Genomic DNA, 20566 nt, shown 5'->3' with positions numbered 1-20566 from the left:
TGTCGATACTATAGTTGTTATGGTAACACAACTATAGTAATTGATCTATTGTGGTGATTCTGTAGTTGCCTAGGTAACATAAAAACAGTAATTGATCTGTTGTGGTGAATCTATGTTGTAGTTGCTATGGTAACACGATAACTATAGTAACTGATCTGTTGTGGTGATTCTACAGTTGCTATGGTAACACATCAACTTATATTAATTGATCTGTTGTGGTGAGTCTATGCTGTAGTTGCTACGGTAACGCAATAACTATAGTAATAGATCTGTTGTTATGATTTTATAGTTGCTATAGTAACAACAACAGTAATTGATCTGTTGTGGTGATTCTAGAGTTGATATGGTAACACAACAAATTCGGTAATTGATCTGTTGTGTCGATTCTACAGTTGCTATTGTAACAACAACTTTAGTAATTAATCTGTTGTATCGATAGTATTGTTGCTAAGGTAAAATAATAACAGTAATTGATCTGTTGTGGTGATTCTGTAATTGCCATGGTAACACAACAACTATAGTAATAGATCTGTTGTGGTCATTTTATAGTTGCTATGGTAACAACAGCAGTAATTGATCTGTAGTGGTGATTTTACAGTTGCTATGGTAACACAACAACTACGGTAATTGTTCAGTATTGGTGATTCTACAGTTGCTATGGTAACACAACAACTACGGTAATTGATCTGTTGTGGTGATTCTACAGTTGCTATGGTAACACAACAACTACGATAATTGATCTGTTGTGGTGATTCTACAGTTGCTATGGTAACACAACAACTACAGTAACTGATCTATTGTGGCGATTCTATAGTTGCTATGGCAACACAACAACTTAGTTAAATGATCTGTTGTGGCGATTCTATAGTTGCTATGGTAACAACAACTATAGTAATTGATCTGTTGGGGCAATTCTACAGTTGCTATGGTAACACAACAACTAAGTAAATTGACGGTTGTTATCTTTGCCGTCGTATTTTATCTTAAATAACCCAATAAAGGTTAAAAATAACCCAACAGAGCAACCCATTATTTTAAACTCAACCACTGAGTTAAATAAATAGCTTACCTTTTTTTAGAGTGTACCAATGTTGTATACAGTTGAAGTCTCAATTGTTCATTCTTATTTGAATTATTATTATTATTATTATTATTATTATTATTATTATAGTTATATTTCCTAAATGATGTTGAACAGATTCAGGTATTTTTCACAGTATTTCCTTTAATATTTGTTCTTCTGGAGAAAGTCTTATTTGTTTTATTTCGGCTAGAATACAAGCAGTTTTAAATAGTTTTAAACCATTTTAAGGTCAATATTATTAGCCCCCTTCAGCAATATTTGTTTCTGATTGTCTTCTGAACAAACAACTGTTATACAATGACTTGCCTAATTACCCTAACATTACCCTAATTACCCTAGTGAAGCCTTTAAATGTCTCTTTAAGCTGAATAGAAGTGTCTAAAAGAATATGTAGTCTAATATTATTTACTGTCATCATGGCAAAGATAAAATAAATCAGTTATTAGAGATGAGTTATTAACACTATTATGATTAGAAATGTGTTGAAAAAAACACATTTTCTTTCTGTTAAACAGAAAATGGAGGGGAAAATATAAAAGAATTTAAATTAAACATGGGGGATAATATACATAGCCAAATAAGTGTTTGTCATTTGCTGTTGTGATGAACAAATACAACACTCATGCATCATTTTGTACAGTATTTTGAATTGCCCATGATTTCAACATCATGCACATTCACTGATATCCAGATATATTGCTTTACTCTACTGAACGTGGGGCTCGGTCTCCAGCACAGAGAGCGATGTTTGGTGTGAACAGTAAGTTGATTTGCAGAGCGTGCTCCAGTTTCCAGCACAACAGATGGTGAAGTTCTCTGAAGGCCAGAGGTTGAACGGCACAGATCTGACAAACACTCACATGTACACCAAAACAGACAAAGAGAGACGCCGTAAAACACTTCTTATTTATTCATTTGCTTTCCGTGTTTCATCAAGAGACAGCTTTGTGCATGAGGATTAAAGGAGGCATCAGCTTCTTTATGGTGCAGAAATGATCTCCAGATAAACATTTCAAAGAGTTCTGTGAGTTTCCAGAAAAATAAACAAATGTTTCTTTTCTGCTCTAGAAATGTTGTTCAAATAAATGTTTATAAGAATTCTAAATGTGTTTTTAGCTATTATTATTATTATTATTATTATAATTATTATTATTTAAAATAATTCTTTATGAAAATGTTTCAAAGGGTTGCTATGGTAACACAACAGTTATAGTAAATGATCTGTTGTGGCATTCTATAGTTGCTATGGTAACAACAACTATAGTAACTGATCTGTTGTAGCGATTCTATAGTTGCTATGGTAACATAACAACTATGGCAATTGATCTGTTGTGGTGATTTTAAAGTTGCTATGGTAACAACACAACTATAGTAATTGATATATTGTGTCGATTCTACAGTTGCTATGGTAACAACTATAGTCATTGATCTGTTGAGTTGATACTATAGTTGCTATGGTAACGCAACAACTATAGTAATTGATATATTGTGTCGATTCTACTGTTGCTATGGTAACAACTATTGTCATTGATCTGTTGAGTTGATACTATAGTTGCTATGGTAACACAACAACTATAGTAAGTGATATGTTGTGTCGATTCTACAGTTGCTATGGTAACAACTATAGTCATTGATCTGTTGAGTTGATACTATAGTTGCTATGGTAACAACACAACTATAGTAATTGATATGTTGTGTCGATTCTACAGTTGCTATGGTAACAACTATAGTCATTGATCTGTTGAGTTGATACTATAGTTGCTATGGTAACGCAACAACTATAGTAATTGATATATTGTGTCGATTCTACAGTTGCTATGGTAACAACTATTGTCATTGATCTGTTGAGTTGATACTATAGTTGCTATGGTAACACAACAACTATAGTAATTGATATGTTGTGTCGATTCTACAGTTGCTATGGTAACAACTATAGTCATTGATCTGTTGAGTTAATACTATAGTTGCTATAGTAACATAACAACTATATTAATTGATATGTTGTGTCGATTCTACAGTTGCTATGGTAACAACTATAGTCATTGATCTGTTGAGTTGATACTATAGTTGCTATGGTAACGCAACAACTATAGTAATTGATATATTGTGTCGATTCTACAGTTGCTATGGTAACAACTTTAGTCATTGATCTGTTGAGATGATACTATAGTTGCTATGTTAACGCAACAACTATAGTAATTGATATGTTGTGTCAATTCTACAGTTGCTATGGTAACAACTATAGTCATTGATCTGTTGAGATGATACTATAGTTGCTATGGTAACGCAACAACTATAGTAATTGATATGTTGTCAATTCTACAGTTGCTATAGTAACAACTTCAGTCATTGATCTGTTGAGTTGATACTATAGTTGCTATGGTAACGCAACAACTTTAGTCATTGATCTGTTGAGTTGATACTATAGTTGCTATGGTAACACAACAACTATAGCAATGTTTTGAATTGGTCTCCCATTCAGGTACCGAATGAATGAATGCTATCTCTAACACACACACTTTTTTTATAACCAATAAAATTTACAAATAATGTATATATGGGCCATTCTTTAACTACAGTCACTTTTAGCCTAGTGAAGTTGAGTAAAAAACACTTCAAAATTCAAAATTAACATAAAATAGCCTCATAAGTTTAAACAATTTGTCTAGTTTTAAGATCTGTAAAAGGACAAACTTAGATAAGAAGAGAAACATTTTATCCATGGTGAACTGAACAAATGTCAAATCCAGCACATCTCAATATACAGCTCATTTCAAAATGAAATAAATGATGGCAGTCAAACATGGTCTGAGATCGTTCTGTATCTAGTTTAACCAATCTTTCCACAATATATATAATAATTATACATTTGTCAAATAAATTAGTTGTATGCTGGATTGTACACCTGTCACACTCTAAAATGTAATATTAATTTGGTTAAGAGCTCATTAGAAAATAAATAAACTGAATTTGTATATTAAACAGAGCATGAGCTCATACATTGTGAATACACTTTTAATGAGTGATGATAACTTTTTAAATATCTTTTATAAATGTGTGCATTGATGGAAATGACAGTGGTGGAAATGACATTTCAACAGTTTACTGTGAAAAATGAAGGATAGCTTCAGCGATTAGCTTTGGATTGATACTAGCCTTTCATGTCAACAAAACACTCTTAATTCCCTTAACTTTGTTTGGTTTTTAACATCATCTTTGAAGGTAAAACATGTTTGGAAATGCTGTAGGATAAATGTATTTCCTTATCAAGCAATATTTACCTTGAATTTTCTTCAAGTGTTGTTGATAAAAATGTAAACTCTCTCCATCTTTAACATTTTCATAGAAACCCCCTCAATCATCTTTCACACAAACTTCTTAAAGCGGTATTACAGTGTTGTGCTGGCAATGACCATAAATAATATATTTAGTAAAAAAAAAAAATATTGATAATAGTCTCACATTAATAACTATAATCTATTTAAATTATTTCACTAGTGCTTCATTAAGCTACATTAATAGATACCAGATAAATCATATTTTAAAATGTTATTTTCATTGTGCGACAAGGTGAAAACAGTGTGAAAACAAGGTGAAAACAGTGTGAAAACAAGGTGAAAACAGTGATTTTGACACCTAAAAGGAGGTTGAATAATATGAAAAAATATAATAGAAAGCTAGTAAACTTTTTTAAGTAAGTTTTTTTTATTAGTTTGACAAATAAAGAGGAATTTTAACAAAATTATATATATATTTTGGATATATGACCAAAGTTGTTGAAGAATTACCCATATATTTATATTAAAAACTACATCCACAACTTATATATATATATATATATATATATATATTTAAATTACACTTTCAGACAAACCAAAATCCAAAGATGGTTTATTTTTCCTTGCAAAATCAAAAAATAAATCAAATAATGTGTTCAAGGGCTCAACATATTAGTAACATCAATTAATTAACCCTAGTAAGTGGACAACCAGTCAGCCAGGCAGAACCAAATCCTCCCTGACCTGGAAAAGCAGAAAACTGAAATCACACACACACACACACACACACACACACACACACACACACACACACACACACACACACAGCGCCCGAACAACATCCATCTGCTCCAGAAGAAAAACTGCTCTGGGGAAAGAGAACGACTGAGAGAGAAAAAAAAAAACACAAACACACACACACACAAACACACACACACAATCTCAGACTCTGTAAATTTCTCGATTTAGTTTTTTTGTGAATGTGTTTATGGTCAATAAAGAGCCGCAGTCGTCGCCCGAGGCCTGCGATACACACTTACAACATCATCAACACCGATTGGCATTTCCATGGCGATGGAGCCGGCTTCAGCCAATGGGAGCGCTCCGTTTTCGGATCGGCACCAGAAGGCTCTAGAAAGCTTTAGGAGGGGATTCAGACCATTAATTGAATATTAATGCAACCTCGGCGCTGACACTGGTGTGATTAGACTAATTGATCAGCTCGCCGTGCCAAGATGTCAGCCGCCCGCATCCCACAATCCTTCATTTCTCAGATTTGCATGATTTCCTCTCATCCTGCAGATGCTTGTTTAAATATTTGTGCACCTGATGTTATCAGGGAATAATGAGAGCGCTGTTATGGCCAAACTGTGAACTTGGCACTCGTAAAAGTCTTTTTTTTTGTAACACTTACTTACTGCCGGCTCATGAAATGAAATAAATTTGGAGCAGAAAGAGCGATTTATTGTTGATGCAGCGTGACACAGCAAAATGTGTTTTTACTTTCAGTGCAACAATGATGCTGCAGAAGAGCTGTTTTATATACATTACTTCTGAAATAACTATTGAAATATATTATATATTATGTATGAGTCTTCTGAAATAACTCGTGAATAATAACTCATGAAGTTATTATTCACTGCTGCGATTAAAATAACAACAATAATAATAATAAAACACTATTTTGAAATAATAATTAGCATTATTATTTTTAATTTAGTTTTAACCTTTTTTTACTTATTAAATTATTGTTTGTTTGTTTGTTTGTTTGTTTGTTTGTTTGTTTGTTTGTTTGTTTGTTTGTTTTTTTGTTTGTTCGTTCGTTTTGGAAAGATGCTGCCATTAAATTTATTGGAAATAATGGGTAACCTTTGACATTTACAAACAATAAAGTAGCAAACAATTTATTATTAAATTAAGTAACATTGTGAAAGATATAATAATAATAATAATAATAATAATAATAATAATACCAAAATTGGAATAATAATAATAATACAAATAATACAAATAATAATAATAATGCCAATAATAATAATAGTAATATTAATAATAATACAAATAATAATAATAATAAGAAGAAGAATAATAATACCAAAATTAGAATAATAATAATAATACAAATAATACAAATAATAATAATAATGCCAATAATAATAATAGTAATAATAATAATAATACAAATAATAATAAGAAGAAGAAGAAGAAGAATAATAATGATAATAACCATAATACCAAAATAATAATAATAATAATAACCATAATACCAAAATAATAATAATAATACAAATAATAATACCAATCAAAATAATAACAATAATTATAATTAATACTAATAATACCAATAATAATACCAATAATGATATTATTATTAATAATAATAATTTTTATTTTTATGAGAATAACACTGATTATTTTTAATCATTTTTATGTATTAATTGTTTTTATTTTTCAAATTTATTTAATTATGTGTTTGCTTGTTTGTAACTTAACTGCCAATTACATATATTGGAAAGAATTAGTAACTTTTGACATTTACAAACAAGCAGGTAAATAAAACTTATCAAATAAGCAATATCATGAAAATAAAATATAATAAATTGAGAACATATTTATTTTCATATTTATTTTCATACACATTTCTAATCATAATAGTGTTAATAACTCATCTCTAATAACTGATTTATTTTCTCTTTGTCATGATGACAGTAAATAATATTAGACTAGATATTCTTCAAGACACTTCTATACAGCTTAAAGTGACATTTAAAGGCTTAACTAGGTTAATTCAGGTAAAGGTGCAAATAATAACATATATAAACATATATTATATATATATTTATATTTAATATATTTATTTAGTCAATTAATACATCAGAGGTCACCACAGCGGAATGAACCGCCAAGTTATCTAGCATATGTTTTACACAGCGGATGACCTTCTAGCTCAAACCCAAAAATGGGAAACACTCATACACTCTCACATTCACACACACACACACACACTACGGCCAATTTAGTTGTCGGCATTATTAGCCCTTATTAGCCATTATAAGAATAAAAGCAGCTTTAAAAATTTTAAACACCATTTAAGGTCAATATTATTAGCCCCTTTAAGCTAATTGTTTTTTCAATAGTCTACAGAACAAATCATCATTATACAATAACTTGCCTAATTACCCTAACCTGCCTAGTTACCCTAATTACCCTAGTGAAGCCTTTAAATGTCACTTTAAGCTGTATAGAAGAGTCTTGAAGAATATCTAGTCTAATATTATTTACTGTCATCATGACAAAGAGAAAATAAATCAGTTATTAGAGATGAGTTATTAAAACTATTATGCTAAAAAAAAAATGTTTAAAACATTTTCTCTCCGCTAAACAGAAAAAATAAACAGGGGGGTGAATAATTCATGGGTGCTAATATTTCTGACTTCAACTGTATATATATATATACACACACACACACACGTGTTTCTCCTAACATCCCTTTGTTTGCTCACGTTAGTTTTGAAAAATATGTGTGTTTGAGTATTTTATAAATGTCATTACTCTAAATGAAAGTTTAAATAAAAATTGTAAAATAGATCCAAATATGAACTGACTTAAATATTAAATAAGGTGTAATAAGTATTCATTATAAACACTCAGTTGAGGGATGTTGTCATTACAGGGAGAAAACAGCTGACCAAGAGATTCACTGTAATCAAAGGCAAAATAAATCTAGTATAACTTTACACTTTATTCTTATGAAAAATGAGCAAAATCTGTTTCAGACGGGTTTATTTTAGACAGCTTTACTGTTATCCCCAATGAAGAAAGAAATAAAGCAGTAAAATGAGGACAGGTCTCAGTTCCGAACTCGTTTTTATAATGGGGTCACGCAATAATCCAGCTAAAATCAGGTACGGCACCACACATATGCATCAGTGTGAAACTCATTGACTTCACAACAGGGATGATGAAGCTCATACACACACACACAAGCACACACACACACACACACAGCTATGCTAAAAGAGAATTCTAGAAGACCTACAGGAAACAGACACCATTTGGCGTTTATGTAAATTTGTGAACAAAATGGCTGCCTGCCAATTCCTGTCAGTTTGAACAAAGCTCGCCTCGCTGGCAGCAAACTGAGTGTTAAGGTGGTCCAGATCCCGCATGATCCTCAGAGCAGACCCGGAGCCACCGGTCCACCTTAAAAAGCCGGCCTGAAGTCTAAATTGGGGGATCCATGAAGTTGTGATGCATTGTGTTGTTTTGGGCCGAGTCCGCTGTCTGCCGACCGCTCCTATAGGGCCGCGAGTTGTCATAGCAGCCGTTGAGTCCGTGCCAAAACACAGACTCGTTAAGACCGGAGATGTTCGTTATTCATGCTTTCCACTGAGTTCCTTAATTAAGAACGTGACAGGAAGACATCAGTGTTATTCTCTCAACTGCAAAAACACAGATGAATGCATCACGCAGATCACCAGCATTAGCGGTGTTAGCACTAGCGCTCGTACTGCTGTGACAAACTTAAGACTACAGAGATTAAACTCGCACTCGCATATGAATGACGCCCTAGCAACTGCATAGCAACACCATGGCAGTGAGCCAAAACACAGTAGCAACCTGACACAACTCTAAACAACTGGGAAACGGCAAAAACCTTGAAGCCATACGCCACATCAGAGCAGCCTGAAGACTACTGTAAACCTCTGAAACTGCAGAGCAAGCCACACCCCGGCAACCAGTCAAAACACCCTGGCAACCTGCAGACTACTCAGACCACCTTAGAAACTGCATAGCAACACCCCGGCAATCAGTCAAAACATCCTGGCAACCCGCAGCCTACTCAAACCACCCTAAAAAACTACATAGTAACACCTTGTAAACAAGCCAAAACACCCTAGCAACATGAAACTACTCAGACCTTGCACTTTATAGCAAGCAACACCCCAGCAATCAGTCAAAACACCCTGGCAACCACCAGACTACTTAGACCATCTTAGAAACTGCATGGCAACACCCTAGACATAAGTCCAACCACCTTGGCAACAAGCAAACTACTAAAACCACCTTAGAAACTGCATAGTAACACTCCAGCAATGATCCAAAACACCCTGGCAACCACAAGACTACCCAGGTCACCTTAAAATCTGCATAGCAACACCCCAGCAATCAGCTAAGACACCCTAGCAACCTGAAACTACCAGACCGCCTTAGAAACTCCATAGCAACACCCCAGATATCAGTCCAATCACCCTGGCAACAAGCAAACTACTAAAACAACTTAAGAATCTGCATAGCAACACTCCAGCAATAATCCAAAACACCCTGGCAACCACCAGACTACCCAGGCCACACAAAAACTGCATAGAAACACAGCAGCAATCAGTTAAGACACCCTAGCAACCTGAAACTACCAGACCACCTTTGAAACTACAGAGCAACACCCCAGCAATCAAGCAAAACACCCTGGCAACCGGCAAACTACTCAAACCACCTTAGAAACCACATAGTAACACCCTTGTAACAAACCAAAACATCCTAGCAACCTAAAACTTCTCGAAACACCTTGGACACTGCATAGCAACAACCCAACAATGACTCAAAACACCCTGGCAACCTGCAGACTACTCAAACTACCTTAGAAACTGCATATCAACAACCAAGCAATCAGCCAAAACACCCTAGCAACCTGAAACTACTCAGACCACTTTAAAGACTGCATAGCAACACCCCAGCAATCAGTGAAAACACCTTGGCAACCTGCAGACTACTCAGGCCACCTTGGAAACTGCCTAGCAACACCCCAGTAGACAGTCAAATACCATAGCAACCTGCAAACTACTCAAACCACTTAAGGAACTACATTGTAACACCCTGACAACAAGCCAAACACCCTAGCAACACCCTTTCAACAGAAAACTGCCTGGCAACACCCCAGTAGTCAATCAAATATCCTAGCAACCTGCAAACTACTCTAACCACTTTAGAAACTGCATAGCAACACCTCAGCAACCAGTAAAAACACCCAAGCAACTTGCAGACTACTCAGACCACCTTAGAAACAGCATAGCAACACCCTATTAATCAGTCAAAACACCTTAACTACCTGAAACTACTAAGACCACTTTAGGAACTGCATAGCAACACCCCAGCAATCAGTCAAAACACCCTGGCAACTACCAGACTATTCATGCCACCTTAGAAACTGCATAGTAACACCCCAGCAATCAGTCAAAACATCATAGCGAACTACTCAAATCACTTAAGAAACTACATTGTAACACCCTGACAACAAACCAAAACACCCTAGCAACACCCTTTCAACAGAAAACTGTCGAGCACCACCCCAGCAATCAGTCAAAACACCTTGGCAATCTGCAGAAAACTCAGGGCCACCTTGGAAGCTGCATAGCAACACCCCAGCAATCAGTCAAAACACCATATCAACCTGCAAACTACTCAGACCACTTAAGGAACTACATTGTAACACCCTAACAACAAGCCAAAACACCCTAGCAACCTGCAGACAACTCAGACTATTTAAGGAACTACATTGTACAACCCTAACAACAAGCCAAAACACCCTAGCAACACCATTTGAACAAAAGACTGCCTAGCAACACCCTAGCAATCAGTCAAAACACCCTGGCAACCACCGGACTGCTCAAACCCCCTAAGAAACTGCATAGCAACACCCCAGCAATCAGTCAAAACACCCTGGCAACCTACTCAAACCACCTTAGAAGCCACATAGTAACACCCCGTCAACAAGCCAAAGCACCCTGGCAACACCCTAGCAACAAATACTGCCCAGCACCACCCCAATAATCAGTCAAAACACCTTGGCAACCTGCAGACTACTCAGGCCACCTTGGAAACTGCCTAGCAACACCCCAGCAGTCAGTCAAATCCCCTAGCAACCGGCAAACTACTCAGACCACCTTAGAAACTGCATAGCAACACCTCAGCAACCAGTAAAAACACCCTAGCAACTTGCAGACTACCCGGACCATCTTAGAAACTGCCTAACAACACCCCAGCAATCAGTAAAAACACCCTGGCAACCAGCAAACTATTTAAACCATATTAGAAACCACATAGTAACACCTTGACAACAAGCCAATACGCCCTAGCAACATGAAACTACTCAGACCAATGTAAACAAACTACTATAAACAAACTGCAAATGAATGTCCTGCCAACAAATCCAAACACACTAGCAACCAGAAAGCTATTGGTTTATTTGCTTATTAACGTTCACAATGCATGTTCACAATGCTTGTTTCTAAGCTGTTCTAAGTGTAGATGAGGGAACAATCTCAGTAGAAAAACAGAGACAGAAATTAGGCTTTAGAGGTAGAAATCAGGGAATTAGGAACTCCACACACCACTACAGATCTGCTTAATAAAGCCTGGGAAACTCCAGCCCAAATGTTCATTAATGCCGCGTTGATGAACGACCAGCACCTGATAGTCAGAGATACTGAAAGCAGTCTATTAATTACTGTGATTATGGTGCGGTAAGAAAAACAGTGTTTGTGCTTTAAAAGCTCAAGCAGAGAGAGTTTAAATAATGCACTCCACTGGAGAGGCCAGTTCATCTTCAGGAAGATAAGTGTTCACTACTTTCCACAAATAAAGAAAATATTCATTATCTAGAGCAAGATTAATTGATATCATTGCGCAGCATGTACTGTAGATCTGCAACAGTTATAATGCATTATAACACTTACATATTCATGGTTAAACCACTAGAGTGTAGTGCATTATAATGCATATAATCAGACAGGAGTGTGGGCATTTATGATACATTAAACACTCATATTGCTTACATATTAATGGTTATAAAGCTAAAGCGCATAATGCATTATAAGATTTGGACATTTATGATACGATGCTAACATATTCATAATTTACGATTGAAGAGTTTGCATTTCATGAAATAAAAATGAGGATGTTCTTACATTTTATGATGCATTATATTATATAATCTATTATGCATAATACTGTTTATGTTATGATGGTTTTAATAATTATCATGGCTATACCACTACAATGACAATTAGAATGCTATTTATGACACAAAAAGGGTATTTGGTTATAAGTGAATATCATATTTATGGTGGTGAAATTTAAGAGTAACTTAATATAAGTTTAATAAGACACATTAATAATAGTTATTTATATAATAATGCATTATACTTATTCATACTTGTCTACTAAAGTGTATAACAGATTCATAAAACACAAACCAAATATATATTATGAACTTCTAATTCATTCAAACTGAATCTCCCGTTCCATCACATCCCAAAGGTGCTCTATTGGATTGAGATCTGGAGGCCTTTTCAGTATAATGAACTCACTGTCATGTTCAAAAAAACAGTCTGAGATGATTCACACTTTCTGACCTGCTGGAAGTAGCCATCAGAAGATGGAGACACTGTGCTCATAAAGGGATGGACATGGTCAGCAGCAATACTCAGGTAGGCTGTGGCGTTGATGCTCAATTGGTACTAATGGACCCAAAGAAAATCTCCCCCACACCATTACACCACCACCACCAGCCTGAACCGCTGATACAAGGCAGGATGGATCAATGCATCCATACCATCCATATGTGTCAGCAGAAATGGAGACTCATCAGAGCAGCAACGTTTCTCCAATCTTCTATTGTCCAGTTTTGGTGAGTCTGTGTGAATTGTAGCCTCAGTTTCCTGTTCTTAGCTGACAGGAGCGGCACCCGGTGTGCTCTTCTGCTGCTGTAGCCCATCCGCCTCAAGGTTGGACGTGTTGTGTGTTCAGAGATGCTCTTCTGCAGAGCTCGGTTGTAACGAGTGCTTATTTGAGTTACTGTTGCCTTTCTATCAGCTGGAACCAGTCTGGCCATTCTCCTCTGACCTCTGGCCTCATCAACAAGGCATTTGCGCCCACAGAACTGCCACTCACTAGATATATTTTTGTCGGAGCATTCTCTGTAAACCCTAGAGATGGTTGTGCGTGAAAATCCCAGTAGATCAGCAGTTTCTGAAATACTCAGAGCAGCCCGTCTGGCAGCAACAACCATGCCACGCTCAAAGTCACTTAAATCCCCTTTCTTCCCCATTCTGATGCTCGCTTTGAAATGCAGCAGATTGTCTTGACCATGAGCTGCTGCCATGTGATTGGCCGATTAGAAATTTGCATTAACGAGCAGTTAGACAGGTGTACCTAATAAAGTGGCCAGTGAGTGTATATGTTTTTGGCTACACCTTTAATATATTAAAAATTTCTTCATAATGATCTACAAAAACTCATGCCAGATTTACAAAAACAATCTGAATACAAAGTATAAACCAAATAGCTTTATCCTGGTCAGCAGCTATGAACAGTATGTTATAATGCTTTATACACACATGCTGTAGAATAACTGTGGCCACACACACACACACACACACACACACGCACATACACTGTCTCTTTCACTATCTTTTTCTGTGTGTGTGTGTGTGTGTGTGTGTGTGTGTGTGCGTGTGTGTGTAAAAGGATCTTTAACTGCCGCACTCGGGAGGAAACGAGTCCTCTCTGAAATGCGGGGAAAAAACGAGGTAATTAGTAATTTTGGGAGTCTATTAATTCTGCAAAGTTTTCCCGGCCACAGCAAGCAGAGCGCAGAGACACTATTTGCTTACCTTGTCATTATGCAAAAATATATTAGCTAATTATTTTGAATAATGCAATTAAGATATGCATATTTAGCATAAATCTCACAATGGAAGTGTAGGAGTCAGCAGACGAGGGCACGCGGGTGGCACCTAGCACAGCATGGCACGAGTCCCTGCGGTATTCACACAGAGAGAGAAAACACCAGCAGAAAACACACACCAGAGGAGAAGTGAGGAGACCAGGTGAGACATGATGATGATGCCCACGAGTCACAGCAGGGTTTCACATCTGCACCAAGGGGCCGAGGGAAAAAAATGCAATATAAACACTGGGCTTCAACTGAGAATGCAGACTGTAGACGGGCAGCTGGTGTTACAATGAATGAACACAGGAATGCCCAAATATGGCAGTTCTAATGAAGTAAGTCCCGCCTTCTAAAGAAAACAACCAATCAGCAATGTCAGCACCTGGTTTTTAGGGGAAACTCTTACTGTCATGCATTTAGGGAAATCAATTTTAGAGGTTGGCACAGTGATATGAACCACCAACTATTCTTACATGTGTTTTACACAGCAAATGCCCTTCCAGCCGAAAGCCAGTACTGGAAAACAGCCATACACACTCAATGGGAGAAACAGGAACGCCCAAATATGGCAGTTCTAATGAAGTAAGTCCCGCCTTCTAAAGAAATAACCAATCAGCAATGTCAGCGCCTGGTTTTTAGGGTAAACTCATACTCTCATGCATTCAGGGAAAAAATATCAGGGGTCGCCACAGTGGAATGAACCACCAACTATTCTGGCATATGATTTACACAACACATTGGATGCCCTTCCAGCCGAAACCCAGTGCTGGAAAACACCCATAAGCACTCAATGAGAGAAACAGGAATGCCCAAATATGGCAGTTTTAATTAAGTAAGTCCCGCCTTCTAAATAAAACAACCAATCAGCAATGTCAGCGCCTGGGTTTTAAGAGAAACTCATACTCTCATGCATTTAGGGAAATATATTTCAGAGGTCGCCACAGCAGACTGAACCACCAACTATTCTGGCTTATGTTTTACGCAGCAGATGCCCTTCCAGCTGAAACCCAGTGCTGGAAAACACCCATACACTCTTAATGGGAGAAACCGAAATTCACAAATATGGCAGTTCTAATGAAGAAAGTCCCGCCTCCTAAAGAAAACAACCAATCAGCAATGTCAGCTCCTTTTTTTTTAGGTGAAACTTACACTGTAAAGCATTTAGGGGAAAAAATCTCAGAGGTCGCCACAGTGGAATGAACCACCAACTATTCTGGCATATGTTTTACACATTGGATGCCCTTCCAGCCGAAACCCTTAGCTGGAAAACACCCATACACACTCAATAGGAATAACAGGAATGCCCAAATATGGCAGTTCTAATGAAGCATTTCCTGCCTTTTAAAGAAAACAACCAATCAGAAAAGTTAATGGCTGGTTTTTAGGAGTTTTTTATTATTATTAGTTATTAGTTTTTGTTACATTATTATACTTTTTATAATATCTTGAAATAAAAAAAATACTTCTATTTTAGTTTTTATATTATTGTATTTCTTTGCATTAGATGTACTTAATTGTATAGTAAAATGCATTAACTTTTGCACCATAAGGTATACATACAATAAAAAAAGCCAATCAGCAAAGTAAACGCTTGGTTTTTAGGTGAAACTCATACTCAAGACTTTGCATCAGTTGTGTCAGTATCACTGCTCATTACTCTCTTATTATAGATTCTGTCATTTTTTTAAATCTAAAATAAGATAAGTTTCAGTAATTGTTTGGGTTTGTAAATCTTAGGTCTTGATAGCTTTTATTAATGTTTAGTTAGAATTTGACAGAAAAGAAGACTGAAAAAAATAAATAACAAAAAAATGGGCAGCAATAAGAGGTTTCACTTCAGCTAATGTTAAACTTTATTTTGATTTTGATTTTAGAAATTTGTGATTTAAGTTTTTTAATTAAGTTTTTTTTTTTTTTAGTTGAATGCTTCTGTTTTTTAAGTTTATTTGTTGAGCATTTTAAAGAGTATTTTGAAAAAATAAATAATAAAACTATATAAACAAACAAACAAACAAACAAACAAATTAATTAATTAATTAATTAATTAAATGAATAAATAAATGAATGAACATACTTTTAGATATGTTTTTAAAATGATGTTTGGACTATATATATATATATATATATATATTTATATATAAATATATATTTATATATATATATATATATATATATATATATATATATATATATATATATATATATATATATATAAAATTCAAGTTTTAGGAACAACAAATAATAACTTGACTTCTAGTTGATGATTTTGGTCTCCAAATTTTGCTTATTTGAGCACAATGAAATCTGATCATGTCTTGATGTTGACTGATTTGATGAGGACAGTGCGCTCTGACTCTGCTCAGACTAAAGTGTCATCACTGAACAGAAATAATGTCCAGTATAGAATATAAAGTCCTGCTGCAGTGGAGACAGAATGAATATTGTGTCTGACTCCATCATGAGCTTGGAGGACTGCATCCATACATCTCTGACATGACTCAAATCACTGATTAATAAAGTCATCTGGAATGGTGAAGAAAGCCTTCAGCAGGACTCCCAGAGTTCATCAAGAGTCTTTGTGTTCATCTTCAACGCCTCCTCCATCATCAGCTCAATAATGTTCATATCTGGTGACTGGGCTGGCCATTCCTGGAGCACCTTGACCTCCTCTGCTTTCAGGAGCTTTGATGTGGAGGCTGAAGTATGAGAAGGAGCGCTATCCTGCTGGAGAATTGTCCCTCTCCTGTGGTTTGTAATGTAATGGGCAGCACAGATGTCTTGATACCTCAGGCTGTTGATGTTGCAGATCTCTTGCACGCCCTCATACTGAATGAACCCCAAACCATGATTTCTCCTTCACCAAACTTGACTGATTTCTGTGAGAATCTTGCTCTATGCTGGTTCCAGTAGGTCTTCTGCAGTATTGGTGATGATTGGGATGCAGATCAGCAGATGATCCAGCAGAGAAATCCACCTTCTGACACTTTAAATGATCAACTAGAAGTCGAGTTATTATGTGTTGCTCTTACAACTGAGATCCACCACAAGACTTTTGTCAGGGAGTATAGAGTTTTGATGTTATTTCAATTCCTATTAAAAAAAAATAAAATCTACTTGCCATTAAAAAATAGTTGATAAAATGATTGTTTCTTTGCAGGTAGCCCCTTCAGCTTTCTCCCTGATAATCATTAAAGTATTTCTGCAAAATAAATCATATTAATTACATAAATAAGCATGTTGAATACATAATTAAAGTTCCATCATTAACTAAAACCAAACATTAATGACATAAACATTACAACAACATCATCAAAGCAGTGTCCCCTCAGAAGGGTGCTACCTACATAGACAGCTCACTAGGATTTGAAACACAGCCGCGGACAAATCCAAAGCACCAGAGGGGCCAATCTGTGACATCAGCAATCCATAACCACAACAATAACAGCAGAAAAATCTCCCAAATAATGGCGTGCAGAAGAGCCAGATGCAGATTGATTGTCTGACTCTTTATTTGAAAGGTCAGAGAGATCAGGGCTGAACGCCGACCTCGCATTATAAAGAGAGACGTCAGTGAACACACACACACACACTGGAAAACACGAGCGCGAACAGAAGACGGATTCTGCATCGCCTACAGCCTTGAAACATCGAGAAAGAGACACAGAAATAGAGAGAGAGCAAGAGAGAGACTTTCAAAAGCACTTTATTTTAAAACATTAAATATTATTAATTTTTAAATACAATAGGGTATACAGTTGAAGTCAGAATTATTAGCCCCCATGAATTATTTTTTTCCCCAATTTCTGTTCTGGGAAGATTGTTTCAGCACATTTCTAAGCATATTAGTTTTAAAAACCTATTTCTAATAACTGATTTATTTCACCTTTCTCATGATGACAGTAAATAATATTAGACTAGATATTCTTCAAGACACTTCTATACAGCTTAAAGTGACATTTAAAGGCTTTATTAGGTTAATAGGGTGAACTTGGCAGGTTAGGGTAATTAGTCAAGTTATTGTATAATGATGTTTTGTTCTGTAGATTATCGAAGAAAAAAATTAGCTTAAAGGGGCTAATAATATTGTCCCAAAAATGATTTTTAAAAATAAAAAACTTCTTTTATTCTAGCCGAAATAAAACAAATAAGACTTTCTCCAGAAGAAAAAATATTATCAGACATACTGTGAAAACTTCATTGCTGTGTTAAACATCATTTTGGAAATATTAAAAAAAAGAAAATAAAAATCTAAAGGGGGCTAATAATTCTGACTACAACTGTATATGCTGAAGCATGCTAATAGGACTTTTAATTTGCCAGTAACCTGGGTTAAGCGCTTTCGGCGAACTGTGTGCCAATGCAAAAACCAGGCGTTTAAGGTCTCTTTTCTTTTAAAATCAGCAATCTCCATTAGTTGAGTAATATCTGATATAAAGTGGGTCTCAGATTGTACAAGAAGCACTGCATTACATTACTTTTCCCCCCGCCATGTCTTTATAATATTAATTTTACCCTAGCAGGCACGTGCACACATAGGGCTCAACCTGTGCAGTGCACATGCCCTTTTTAGTCTTGGATAGAAAGTGCCTCTTGAGTACGCGCTAACCCCCCTCCCCCCAACCCCCCTCCCGCTTTACAGTACGCGCGCACGACGACGATGACAACAACAACAACAACAACAGCGCCCCCAACCACCACCCCCACACCCGCTATTCAAAAAATTTAACCTGCACATGCCCTTTGGACAGTCTCTGCACGGGCCTGTACTCTAGTATATTCAATGTAGCTTCTGCGCTAGCCGGCCAATTCTGACGGGCGTGTGTGAGTAAACGACTTTTTGTCTCGTTTTACGCTTGAACAACTAAATGAATGCCAAAGTTTATTTAACTGAATGTATTAATGACATTACAATATTGATGCTGTAAAAGGAACCGTATAAAATGGAAAAAAATTCCCAATAACAGGCCACCGGAAGTTTATCAGCATGGGAAAAACACAGTGGCTCGGCATATACCCTATTAGTATTATACAGGCGACGCAGTGGCACAGTAGTGCTGTCGCCTCACAGCAAGAAGGTCGCTGGTTCGAGCCTTGGCTGGGTCAGTTGGTGTTTCTGTGTGGAGTTTGCATGTTCTCCCTGCCTTCGCGTGGGTTTCCTCCGGGTGCTCCGGTTTCCCCCACAGTCCAAACACATGCGGTACAGGGGAATTGGGTAAGCTAAATTGTCTGTAGTGTATGAGTATGAATGAGTGTGTATGGGTGTTTCCCAGAACTGGGTTACAGCTGGAAGGGCATCCGCTGCGTAAAACATGTGCTGGATAAGTTGGCGGTTCATTCCGCTGTGGCGACCCCGGATTAATTAAGGGACTAAGCCGACAAGAAAATAATTGGCTGAATTATACAGCTGAAGTTAGAATTATTCACCCCCCTGTTTATTTCTCCCCCAATTTCTGCTTAACAAAGAAAAGACATTTCTAATCATAATAGTTTTAATAACTTATTTCTAATAACTGATTTATTTTCTCTTTGTCATGATGACAGTAAATAATATTAGACTAGATATTCTTCAAGACACTTCTATACAGCTTAAAGTGACATTTAAAGGCTTCACTAGGGTAATTAGGGTAAAGTTAGGGTAATTAGGCAAGTCATTGTATAACAGTGTTTTGTTCTGGAGAAAATCCAAAACTAATTTTGCTTAAGGGGGCTAATAGTTTTGACCTTGAAATGACTTAAAAATAAAAAAAAATAATTGCACTCGGAAGTAAGGAGATGCACAATTTAATGCCAAGGCCAAGAAGAAGGGAAAGGGTTAAAAAATATAATTGGGATTGGGCCTTAAACCTCTTTTTTAACTAAATTAAAAGCAAAAAACTCTCACATTTCACTACAATAAAATATTTTCCTAAAGTAAAAATAACAGTTCAATCTGAAATAGAAAGAGAGAGAGAGAGAGAGAGAGAGAGAGAGAGAGAGAGAGAGAGAGAGAGAGAGAGAGAGAGAGAGAGAGAGAGAGAGAGAGAGAGAGAGAGAGAGAGAGAGGGCCCCAGCTGGCATCACACTGCACTGAGTTCTTGAATTATGTTTCCAGCCAAACATCACACACACACACACACACACACACACACACACACACACACACACACTCCTCAGACTTTCATTAACTTTATATAACCCTCATATTGCATGTGGACGTGGAAGCATCTTGGTTCTGTGGAGTGATTTGAGGTTTCTGTGCATTCTAATTAGCTGGTAATCGTAGCAGAAAATATTGTGCATTTGCAGACGATAGACGATGGAGTTGTTGTTAACCCACGCTAGAACTATATGTTCATTACTTAACACTGAATAAACACCGTCCTGAATGTGCAGTTTGTTTGAGGTCAAAGTCTGATTTTACAAAACACACACACACACAGTCATGTACACAGTATCCCAATATGCACTTTTAAACTAAAATATCAATAAGAAATA

Source organism: Danio rerio, chromosome 21 (assembly GCF_052040795.2).
Source record: "Danio rerio strain M-AB ecotype USA chromosome 21, GRCz13ab, whole genome shotgun sequence".
NCBI classification, from domain to species: Eukaryota; Metazoa; Chordata; class Actinopteri; order Cypriniformes; family Danionidae; genus Danio; species Danio rerio.
Note: the sequence above shows the minus strand (reverse complement) of the source record.